The sequence below is a fragment of the Mustelus asterias genome, chromosome 17, assembly GCF_964213995.1.
Source record: "Mustelus asterias chromosome 17, sMusAst1.hap1.1, whole genome shotgun sequence".
NCBI lineage: Eukaryota > Metazoa > Chordata > Chondrichthyes > Carcharhiniformes > Triakidae > Mustelus > Mustelus asterias.
In genome coordinates this window covers 10,860,204-10,873,035 of record NC_135817.1, presented here as the reverse complement: position 1 = coordinate 10,873,035, position 12,832 = coordinate 10,860,204, and the positions used below count along the sequence as shown (strand labels likewise).

The 12,832-nt window shown below is 47.2% G+C and overlaps 1 protein-coding gene across 2 annotated transcripts in view; it reads left to right on the top strand.

The window, feature by feature from the left end:
• The first annotated feature begins 9,681 nt into the window (after positions 1-9,681).
• The window catches only part of pir (pirin), a 98,252-nt gene continuing 95,101 nt past the window's right edge, over positions 9,682-12,832 (top strand). Inside the window, exon 1 of one of the 2 annotated variants that reach the window (XM_078232275.1) lies at positions 9,682-9,858. The gene's annotated coding sequence lies outside the window, so the exon portion shown is untranslated. The remainder of the gene's footprint in view (positions 9,859-12,832) is intronic. The other variant, XM_078232273.1, reaches the window with a different exon arrangement.

Genomic DNA, 12,832 nt, shown 5'->3' with positions numbered 1-12,832 from the left:
GTCACGATGTTTGGGGTGGCACGCTGGCACAGTGGTTAGCACTGCTGCCTCACAGCGCCACGGACCTGGGGTTGATTCCCGGCTTGGGTCACTTTCTGTGTGGAATTTGCATGTTCTCCCTGTGTCTGCGTGGATTTCCTCCGGGTGCTCCTCCCACAGTCCAAAAATGTGCAGGTTAGGTTGATTGGCCATGCTAAATTGCCACTTAGTGTCAGGGGGACTAGCAGGGTAAATACGTGGGGCTATGGGGATAGGGGCTGGGTTGGATTATGGTCGGGCAGACTCAATGGGCCGAATGGCTTCCTTCTGCACTGTAAGGATTCTATGATTCTATTTTGAAATAGAATCTGCGTGAGGGAACCTTTTGAAAGGCAAGTGCAAAAGGTTATACTCATGCTCCTTATGGAGTCTATTCCAAACTATGGGTAGCAGGCTTATTCACCTACTATACACTCTATGGAGCAAAAGAACTCTATTGTGGCAATAGAATGTGTTTTGAAAAACAAAGATTTGAAAATAGTCATTCATTCATAATTCTCAACCAAGAATACATAATGAGGCTTGGCTAAGAGCCCAAACATCCATTAGAGTGCTGAAACAGCTGAGCCCCAGGGCAAACATTGCTTGATTGAGAGCTCTTGCTCTCTGACCTATTCTGTCACATTCACAATGTTTATTCAGTCAAGGTAAAAATGTTTCAAGTGCTTGTAATTTCATCCATTGATAGTTAAATGGATCTGGATTATTATTGGATTGTCGTTAAAGCAGTGGTTCCATACAAAGTGTGTAGTGGGTGAATGGACATGGAAGTGCCACAGCTTGGAATGCCGTGTATGAAGGGCCATGGGGTGGGGGGGGACAGCTTGGCACGGGGAGGCATGAGAGACAAGGCAATGGGTGAGGAGGAGCATGAGGTGGCTTGAATGGGGTATCTGGTGGTGGGGGCTGGAGGGCCTTTCTGCTTTCAATTTAGCTAGGATGAAGAACCTGAACACTGGGGTGGACCCCTGTGACAGCCTCTGAACTTTTTCCAGGGGCAAAGGGCCTGACACTTATTCACAGCAACACCCCACGCCCCCTCTCCACTGATCCCCATAACTAAAGTCCCCATCCTCACAGGCACTCTCATCCGAGGCACACAGACAGAGCTGGGAAGTTTATTAACTCCCACTTTGAAAATAGATCAATAGAAAATTAAAAAGGTTTCTATGTATGCCTGCATTGCATTAGTAGAAAGCTATATCTCTTTTCAGTTCCCTCTTATAAACACTGACCTCTTATGAGCCGACTAATCTCGTATACGTTACTCCTGGTTTACGAGACTACACAGCTCATATTGCAGACTAATGTTTAAGATCGTTGTCTTGTATATTTGCAAATCATGACTCCTGCAGAAAAGACTCCACCAACATTGACATTAGGTGTGTTGGCCATGCTAAATTGCCCCTTAGTGTTCAGTGATGTGTAGATTAGAGGGATTAACGGGGTAGATATCTGGGGTTATGGGGATAGCGCCTGGGTGGGATTGTTGTCGATGCAGACTCGATGGGCCGAATGGCCTCCTTCTGCACTGTAGGGATTCTTTTTTTCTATGACCCTGTGGGACAGTAGTGAAATGGTGATGTCAGTGGGCTAGTAATCCAGAGGCCAGGGGTTAAAACACTGGGAACACAGGATCAATTCTTGACCTGGCAGCTGGTGGAATTAAGATTCAGTTAATTAATAAATCTGGAATTAAAAATGCATCTGACCATGAAGTTAGCGTTGATAATTGTAAAAAAAAAAATCTGACGGAAACACCGCATAGGCTGCAGTGGTTCAGGAAGGCAGCTCACCACCACCTTCTCAAGGACAACTGTGGATGGGCTATAAATACTGGTCCAGACAGCGACACCCTCATCCCACAACTGAATAAAAGAAATAGTTTGTTTTCAGAATAATACCTTCACCCTTTAAACTTCTGTTAGTCTAGTTTTCATATCCCTCCCCACCACTGTTACATAGAAACCCTACAGTGCAGAAGGAGGCCATTCGGCCCATCGAGTCTGCACTGACCACAATCCCACCCAGGCCCTACCCCCCACATATTTACCCACTAATCCCTCTAACCACGCATCTCAGGGACAATTTTTAACCTGACCAATCAACCTAACTCGCACATCTTTGGACTGTGGGAGGAAACCGGAGCACCCGGAGGAAACCCACGCAGACACGAGGAGAATGTGCAAACTCCACACAGACAGTGACCCGAGCCGGGAATCGAACCCAGGTCCCTGGAGCTGTGAAGCAGCAGTGCTAACTGTTTGTTAGGCATCGTAATGATAGATTATATTTAATAACAAGTACACAAATACAATTTCCAAACATTTCTAAAGGGTACCCTTACTTATCATTAATCAGAAATTCTACATCTGACAATATTACTTAACAATTAAAAAGAAAACATTTTTAGAGAAATTCATACTTGGCGAACGGTGCTTTCCCAGAAGGAAACATCTCGAGTGTGTTGGTAAGTTAAATCCCTCGCACCAGTGGAACAGTGTTTTCCATCAGGAACTGATGTTTCAAATAACATTACTGATATCTGACATTTGCATGGATTATTTTAGCAGATTATTTTCCTATTCGTGAGAAATGATCACATGATGCCTTTTGATAACTCCGGCTCTGTTTTCATTATTGAATAACATGCAAACATCAGAGTTGAGGAAGGATCAGAAAGACCACCCGGTACAACATCTTTGAAAGAAGAAATTCTTCCTCAAATCCATCCTCTGATTTTACACTCTCCCATGAGTGGGAACATTCATGGATCATAGAATCATAGAAACCCTACAGTACAGAAAGAGGCCATTCGGCCCATCGAGTCTGCACCGACCACAATCCCACCCAGGCCCTACCCCCATATCCCTACATATTTTACCCACTAACCCCTCTAATCTACGCATCCCAGGACACTCAGGGGCAATTTTTCCCAACATTCTCCCAACATTTACCCTGTTTACCCTGTTTAACCCCTTAAGAATCTTATGTTCAGTCACATCACCTCTCATTCTTCCTGACCCAACACAGTCCAAGACTGTCCAAAAGTACAATAGCAAAAATCTAAAATAAAAAAAAAATTGCTGGAAATGGGAGCGCAGTGTGTGACCAGGCCTGCGTGCATCGAGGTATGCGTGCTATCTTGGGAATATGGCACAGAAAGGAATTCGCTGCAGAGGGAAGGAGGGGCTGCTTTTTGCACTTTTTTGTACCCTCTAGAAGCTGAGGGTACAAAGCTTTAATAGGTGAGTGGTTATTTTTTTCAAAGATTTCAGATATTAGTATTGCATTGTTAATAGTTTAATTAGTTAAATTATTTGGTCTCGCTACAGACAACAGTTGAGTGATATTTCTAAACTTGAAACTAGTTAAACACAATAAAAATGGCAGGGCTGATTACAACTGAACCCTGGCTCCAAGTTAATGAGCTGACGTCCATGCTTTGTGATGCGTTGGGATGGGGGGAATTTACCTGATCATGGTTCCAAGAGTCACACCCTTTAGACTACGTACTTCAGGTTTGGACAGGGGTTGTGACAGAGTGAGGCAGCTATGGAGGTCTGGACTGTTTAAGTGTTTTAAAGTTTAAAAGTTTATTTATTAGTGTCACAAGTAGGCTTACATTAACACTGCAATGAAGTTACTATGAACATCCCCTAGTCGCCACACTCTGGCGCCTGTTCGGGTACACTGAGGGAGAATTTAGCACAGCCTGTGCACCTAACCAGCACGTCTTTCGGACTGTGGGAGGAAAGCAGAGCAGCCGGAGGAAACCCATGCAGACACAGGGAGAACATGCAGACTCCACACAGACAGTTACCCAAGCCAGGAATCGAACCTGGGTCCCTGGTGCTGTGAGGCAGCAGTGCTAACCACTGTGCCACCGTGTCACCCTGTGGTCAGGGAGGGAGGGGAGGTGATGTGGCGGAGTGTGAAGCAGGTTTGGAGTTTGGATTGCAGTCGGGGAGGAAGGGAGGGGGTTGGTGTGACGGAGTGTGAGGCAGGTTTGGAGATCCAGAAAGTAGCCATGGAGGGGCCTCAGCCTTTGTGATTGTCCAATAAGGTTGTGTGGCTGAGGAAGGATGGTCAGCTGACCTCAGTATCGTGGTGCAGGGCACCATTCAAGTCAGGGATGTGAGAAGGAATGTAGTTGTAGCAGGGATGGATATTATTTTCTGCGACCGAGAGCACAGGACCCAAGGCTGACCGACCTGCCCAGTTTCAGAATCATAGAATCATAGAAGGAGCCATTCGGCCCATCAAATCTGCACCGATCACAATCCTACCCAGGCCCTATTCCCCGTAACCCTACATATTTACCCTGCTAATCGCCCTGGCAGTAGGGTCAATTTAGCATGGCCAATCCACCTAACCTGTATATCCTTGGACTGTGGGAGGAAACCGGAGCACCCGGAGGAAACCCACGCAGACACGGGGAGAATGTGCAAACTCCACTCAGACAGTGACCCAAGGCCAGAATTGAACCCAGGTCCCTGGTGCTGTGAGCAGCAGTGCTAACCACTGTGCCACCCTGCTGCCCGTGTTAAGGAAGTCTCCTCAGGGCTGGAGAGGAATGTGGGCGGGGAAAGATCCAGTTGTTGTGGCCCACCAGGGTGCCAATGACGGGAGTGGGACAATGAAAGAGGCTTCACTAAGGGAGCATAAGCAGCTTGGGTAGTAAATTGAAAAGCAGAAACACAAAGGTAATAATCTCTGGATTACTACCTCTGACAGGGTCATCCAGACTCACAACGTTGGCTCTCTTCTCTCTCCTCAGATGCTGTCAGACCTGCTGAGATTTTTCCAGCATGTTCTGTTTGTCTGGATTACTATCTGAACCACAAGCGACTTGACCTAGGGTAAATTAGAGTCATCACCAAAACCCTCCGACTTGGTGTGCAGCTGGGATACTCCAGAGCCGCTGCAGTGAACGAAGTTTTGGCTGAGCGCCAAATTCGCCACTCTTGCTGGCAGCAGGAGAGGGCGAGACTGGAGAATCTCACCCTAGTGATGGCATGTTAGAGATGGGTACTGATGGGGAAATAGGGAGCTGTGACACTGGGACAATTAGTCTTTGTGCTTATCTTGCCAATAGCCCCACGGCTGAGGAAACCAAGCCATGCATCCTATTCTGATCTGAATGGATAAACCCACTGAAATATAATCTGTACACTTTGCATGATGTAGAAGTGGAACAATTTACATGTTTTTGCCTAAACCTACTTGTGTGTTACATTTCAGTGTAACATGCACAATGGTATAATTGAATATACAAATGTGGGCCTCTTCTCATTGTTTGACGCCTCCCCCAACCACCTTCTACAGTGATACTTCTTTTCCTTTTTCTTTCCTGTTCCTCTACACATTGGGGAGGAGGCGGGTGTGCTCCTACCCCATCATAGACTTCCCCCTTTCATTCTTTGCTCCCCCCCCCACCCCACTCATGCCCCTCCCGTCATTTCCCCGGAATGTACATATGCTTAACGAATGTCCATATTCTCAACGAATGTCCATATTCTCCGATATCTTTCAGTTCGGATGAAAGTTCATTGGCCTGAAATGTTAACTCTCTTTCTGTTTCCACAGATGCTGCCTGACCTGCTGAGTATTTTGACGCTTTCTGTTTTTACAGCACACCTCCCATCGCTCAATGTGGCTCATCAGTGTCAAACACTCCCCAACCTGCCCGACACTGCCAACACTGATCATGCTGCCCAGCGCTGCTCACTGCTACCCCTCTGCTTCACTGATTAACGCTGGATGTATTTTCCTACTCTGACCAACCTAGGCCAACATGATCCGTTCTGTTCTTCACTTCCCAAAACTGACCATACTCTCTTTTAGCTTTGACAAAAGGTCACCTGGACTCGAAACATCAGCTCCTTTCCCTCCTTACAGGTGCTGCCTAACCTGCTGAGATTTTCCAGCATTTTCTCTTTTGGCCATACTCTCTGACTTGTTGCATTCGTCTATTCGACATAAACATGCCAATCATACAACACTGATTTGTAAAATAGTAATGGTGGCACAATGGTTAGCACTGCTGCCTCACAGCACTAGGGATGCAGGTTCGATTCCCAGCTTGGGTCACCGTCTGTGTGGAGTTCACATGTTGTCCCTGTGTCTGTGTGGGTTTCCTCTGGATGCTCCGGTTTCCTCCCACAGGTTTGGTGGATTGGCCATGTTAAATTGCCCCTTAGTGTCCAAAGATCTGTGAGTTAACAGGATTAAATGTGTGGTTATGGGTATAGGGTGGGGATTGGCTTGGGTTCGATGCTCTGTCAGAGAGTCAGTGCAGGCTCGATGGGCCGAATGGCCTCCTTCTGTATTGCAAGGAATTCTATGAAGGCAATGCTGGAAGTGTCTATGTCATATTTTACCCCGGGGAGTCTCATGCTCTCTCGTCCTGCTTCACTGCAGTGGTAAGGTGATTTGTCCTGGCCTAGAGGCTCTCTGTTGTCTTGGATACAACAGCAAACCGGGAGATGTCACCTGCTGCAAACTGGAAGGAGCCTATAGCAAAAGGGTAAAGGTCACAGTGACCTTGGCATTGAAGGACAATGCTGACAAGGCCCTAGTTTGAGGTTGGATCAGTGGCTGCAGCAGGTGATATAGCTCTGAGGCAACCTCTGTGGTGAAGTGACGCTGCATCGTAGAGCTCCACAGTAACTGCGAGGTCAGAAGAGAAGTGGGAGATGTTTACTGAATAGCCAGTGGGTGTCTGGTTTCCTGAGCAGTGACGTTCTCCTCCCTCCTCACCCAGCTTCCTCTCAGCTGCTTCACTGTCAACCCTCAGCCCCAAATTCAGACCCCCCATGACTTTCCTTTGAAAAGGGAATAAAACTGAGCAGACGTTACATTGTAGAGGCAGAAAACAGTCCACAGAACACTCAGAAATAAATCAGCAGCAGCCAAAATGAACAAAGCAGACAGTAATCTCCAGGTCTGATGAAGAGTCTTATTGGACTATACACAAATGTGAGGTAATGCATTTTGGAAGGTCTAATACAGATAGGAAATATACAGTAAATGGCAGAACCCTTAAGAGTATTGATAGGCAAAGGGATCTGGGTGTACAGGTACACAGGTCACTAAAAGTGGCAATGCAGGTGGAGAAAGTAGTCAAGAAGGCATACGGCATGCTTGCCTTCATTGGCCGGGGCATTGAGTTTAAAAATTGGCAAGTCATGTTGCAGCTTTATAGAACCTTAGTTAGGCTGCACTTGGAATATAGTGTTCAATTCTGGTCGCCACACTACCAGAAGGATGTGGAGGCTTTGGAGAGGGTACAGAAAAGATTTACCAGGATGTTGCCTGGTATGGAGGGCATTAGCTATGAGGAGAGGTTGGAGAAACTTTGTTTGTTCTCACTGAAGTGAAGGAGATTGAGGGGCAACCTGATAGAAGTCTACAAGATTATGAGGGGCATGGACAGAGTGGATAGTCAGAAGGTTTTTTCCCCAGGGTGGAAGAGTCAATTACTAGGGAGCATAGGTTTAAGGTGCGAGGGGCAAGGTTCAAAGGAGATGTACGAGGCAGATTTTTTACACGGAGTAGTGGGTGCCTGGAACTCGTTGCCGGGGGATGTAGTGAAAGCGGATACGGCAGTGACTTTTAAGGGGCGTCTTGACAAGTACATGAATAGGATGGGAATAGAGGGATATGGTCCCTGGAAGGGTAGGGGGTTTTAGTTAAGTCGGGCAGCATGGTCAGTGCAGGCTTAGAGGGCCGAAGGGCCTGTTTCTGTGGTGTAATTTTCTTGGAATTGGAAATCGTAACTGTTCCTGTCTAGTCTTCCAACCCCTTTTAGACTTTGAGCTACTTCCCGCCACATGGCTTTATAATAAATATACTGTACATAAATGTGGTTCAGCGTTGCTTAAGTTCCAGTTCCTTTTAAATCATTAAATACATCAGTGGGAGTGGGTTTGGCTGTCTTCAGAAGTGGCTCTAAATTAGTTCACGTTTACCAGAAGTAGGTTACTTCAGTGCCAGATGTGATGATCATGTGAAAGATGTAATGATCTTACCACACACGGAAATCATCCCAAAATACACGACATGATGCCAACACTCTGGGATCCCTCAGTTGCCATTATGTTTGTAGCCAGCTGTTGGCGAAGTGTTTTGTTTCCTCTTGGGATGCATCACCTATATAGGCAAGGCCTATATTTATTGTCCATCCCTAGTTGCCCTTGGAGGGTAGTTGAGAGTCAACCACATTGCTGTGGCTCTGGAGTCACATGTAGAACAGACCAGGTAAGGGTGGCAGATTTCCTTCCCTAAAGGACACTAGTGAACCAGATGGGTTTTTCCAATAATCGGCGATGGTTTCATGGTCATCGGTAGATTCTTAATTCCAGATTTATAAAAATTGAATTCAAATTTCAACATCTCGCCATCCCCACATTCCCACTTCTTGCCTTCAAACAACCGCACAACCTCAAACAGACTATGGTCCGCAGCAAACTACCCAGCCTTCAGGAGAACAGTGACCATGACACCACACAACCCTGCCACAGCAACCTCTGCAAGACGTGCCGGATCATCGACACAGATGCCATCATCTCACGTGAGAACACCATCCACCAGGTACACGGTACATACTCTTGCAACTCGGCCAACGTTGTCTACCTGATATGCTGCAGGAAAGTATGTCCCGAGGGATGGTACATTGGGGAGACCATGCAGACGCTACGACAACGGATGAATGAACACCGCTCGACAATCACCAGGCAAGAGTGTTCTCTTCCTGTTGGGGAACACTTCAGTGGTCATGGGCATTCGGCCTCTGATCTTCGGGTAAGCGTTCTCCAAGGCGGCCTTCATGACACACGACAACGCAGAGTCGCTGAGCAGAGACTGATAGCCAAGTTCCGCACACATGAGGACGGCCTCAACCGGGATATTGCGTTCATGTCACACTATCTGTAACCCCCACGACTTGCCTGGGCTTGCAAAATCGCACTAACTGTCCCGGCTGGAGACAATACACATCTCTTTAACCTGTGCTTAACCCTCTCTCCACTCACATTATCAGTACCTTTAAGACCTGATTACCTGTAAAGACTTGCATTCCAACCATTATTTTGTAAATTGAGTTTGTGTCTTTATACACCCTGTTTGTGAACAGAACTCCCATTTACCTGACGAAAGCTAGTGGCTTTTGCTACCAAATAAACCTGTTGGACTTTAACCTGGTGTTGTGAGACTTCTTACTGTGCTTACCCCAGTCCAACGCCGGCATCTCCACATTAAGGTCTTTCAGCCAGTGTAAACCGAGGGACTAGTAAGTAACTGGGTAAACCCCTTGAAGTGTGTGTTTAATCCTAACCGTACGTAACTGCATTGAAGCAGCGCAGAATGCAACATGACTGATGTATATAGAATTGTACTCCCTGCACTAAGATTATTGAAGTGTTTATAATGTTCTCATTAGTGAATTGAAGCACCTCAGAGTGCATTTGAATCTCTGGAGACAATGTGAATATCATCATACTTTCCTGTTACGACAATTCCAAACATTTTGTAATGTATCTTTCAGATTTTAAATGAATAAATTATATTTTTGCAGAGAAGCAATCCAGTGGGGAGGGTGCCAGCGGGCTGTTGCAACCAAGCAATGAAAGCCCCGGCTCTGTACCTCTGGCAAACTGGCCGAACAGGTTTGCCTGGCAGTGCACTCTCTGCCGAGTCAGTGCCGGCGTTTCACATCTCTCTCAGCGCTTCCTGTCAGCTTGACTGAATGCTCTGAGACGTTACTGACTTAGGGGTCAACAGTACGAGCTTTGCTGGCTGTAGCATCTGCTTGAACAGGTAAAAAGGTGTAAAACCGAGAACGGGGATGCAATGAATGCAGGAAGTGAAAATGAGCTCTGCCTCTCAGAGGCCGATAGTGAGTCATCAAAATGTTAGGCCACATTGATGTTCGCCACAGTTTTACGTTTCCGATTCTTGAACTGAACGATAACATTTATACTAAAATATGATCGAATTTTCACAGAATTTGTTTTTAAATTGCAGGAGGAGTTTGTTTAAAATGCTCAGAAATATTCGGTGAAGGTTTTCTTCAAAATGCAAAGCACAATTCAGTCGGAACTTTAGCTACTCTTTAAGATAAGGCGATTTGAGTTTCTCGGTATAGGAATGCACATAATATTCTGCATTGTTTTTAAGAGGGTGGCACAGTGGGTAGCACTGCTGTCTCACAGCAAGAAGTTCTTACTGTGTTTACCCCAGTCCAACGCCGGCATCTCCACATCATGACTGCCATCGACGCCTCACAGCGCCAGGGACCCAGGTCCAATTCTGGCCTTGGGTCACTGTCTGTGTAGAGTTTGCACGTTCTCCCTGTGTCTGTGTGGGTTTCCTCAGGGTGCTCTAGTTTCCTCCCACAATCCAAAGATGTGTGGGTTAGATGGATTGGTCATGATAAATTGCCCCTTAGTGTTAGGGGGACTAGCTAGGGTAAATATGTGGGGTTACAGGAAATAGGGCCTGGGTGGGCTTGTGGTCGGTGTAGACTCGATGTCCTCCTTCTGCACTGGAGGGATTCATAGAAATCATAGAAATCATAGAAACCCTACAGTGCAGAAGGAGGCCATTCGGCCCATCGAGTCTGCACCGACCACAATCCCACCCAGGCCCTACCCCCACATATTTTACCTGCTAATCCCTCTAACCTACGCATCTCTGGACTCTAAGGGGCAATTTTTAACCTGGCCAATCAACCTAACTTGCACATCTTTGGACTGTGGGAGGAAACCGGAGCACCTGGAGGAAACCCACGCAGACATGAGGAGAATGTGCAAACTCCACACAGACAGTGACCCGAACCGGGAATCGAACCTGGGACCCTGGGTTCTATGATTCGGGGACAAGGCAGGGGAATGGGACTCGGTGAAATGCTCTTTCAGTGAGTCAGTGCAGACTTGATGGGCCGAGTGGCTTCCTTCTGCACTGTAAAGATTCTGGGTGGGATGTTCTGGCCCTTCCTGCCCATTGGGATCTTCCAGTCTCACTACGGATTCCCCACCCGTGAGGGTGTGATCTTTGACAGCAGTGGGACTGGAAGATCCTGCCACCAGCCAATGGTGGTCTGACTCTACTGCTGCAAAACATGCCACGGGGCGGAGGGGGGTATTCCCACCTTCCGTGATTTGGCAAGGTCCTGTTACCAAGAGCAATCCATTGATAAAGGCGTATTCAGTCTGAGTTACACCTGTTTTCCTGGTCACAGAGCCTCTGTGAACCTGGGGTCAATCCAAACTCTGCTGACTCTACCGTAACCAACACCAAGAGCTGAATCTTTGGTGACCCCCACAGGAATGGAGACGGCGCAGGTCTGAAAATACCAATGCTGGCTGGCGTATTAGTTGCAGGATGCCGATACAGCCACAGACCGCTCTGTAGAGGGAACCCCGACACAGTCATGGCCTGGCTGTGTTTCCTGCTTCTTTGATAACATTTTTAATAAGTGTCTCAGAGGGCACCTTCTTGTCAAATCAGAATTGTTACGGCGCAGAAGGAGGCCACCCAGCACCCACCCATGTCAACATCGGCTCCCCGAATCCACCTGCCTTCTCCCTATCACCCTGTACATTCTTCCCTTTCAGATAACAATCTAATTACCTCTCAAAAGCCTGGATTGAATTTGCTTCCACCACACTCTCAGGCTGTGCACTTCAGAAGTTAACCACTCGTATCGCTTTTACTTCTTTTGCCAATTATTTTCAATCTGTGCCCTCTCTTCAACATTGGACAAGTTCCTCCTTATGTAAAAACGCCTCATGATTTTGAACACCTCTATCAAAGCTCCCCTCAGCCTTCTCTTCTCCAAAGAAAACCGTCCTAATTTCTCCAATCTACATAACTGAAGTTCCTCATCCCTGGAATCATTCTTGTGAACCTTGCCTGCACTCTCTGCAATGTGTTCACATCCTTCATAAAGTGTGGATCCCAGAACTGGACCCAATACTCCAGCTGTGACTGAACCAGTGTCCTATACAAATCCAACATGACCTCCTTGTTCTTCTCAATTACCTACACTGCACTGGGTGGGCCTCTGAAGCTGGAAGGCCTCTGATTGGCTCTCCAGCTTTGAGAGCCCGCCTGTCACCTGTAATCTGCCACGAGGCAGGTCTCTTTTCCAATTAAAGTCTCTGAAATCTTAACTTTAATCAGTTTCCCACTGGAGGTGGAGGTGAGTTCCTGCCCAGTATCAGACCCAACTCCTGTTTCCAATGGTGAAAATTCAGCCCCAAATCCCAATCATCCATCCCCCTTCACTCGCTGATTCCGATTTGAATTCCTCCTCCACCATGGTGGCTGTGTGCTTTCAGCAGCCTGCACCTCGCTTTCCTCCCGAAGCTCTCCGCAAGTCCTCAGGGACTGCAGCATTTCAAGAAGGCAGTTCACCAACACCTTCCAGGGCGGCACGGTAGCACAGTGGTTAGCACTACTGCTTCACAGCTCCAGGGACCTGGGTTCAAATCCCGGCTCGGGTCACTGTCTGTGTGGAGTTTGCACATTCTCCCTGTGTCTGCGTGGGTTTCCTCCGGGTGCTCCGGTTTCCTCCCACAGTCCAAAGATGTGCAGGCTAGGTTGATTCGCCATGCTAAATTGCCCCTTGGGATATCCTGTACATTAAATGCCCTATATGAATGCAAGTTGTTGTTGTTTAGTAAAGGAGCGGCATGGTGGCACAGTAGTTAGCACAGCTGCCTCACAGCGCCAGAGACCCAGGTTCAATTCCCAGCTTGGGTGAATGTCTGTGTGGAGTTTGCACATT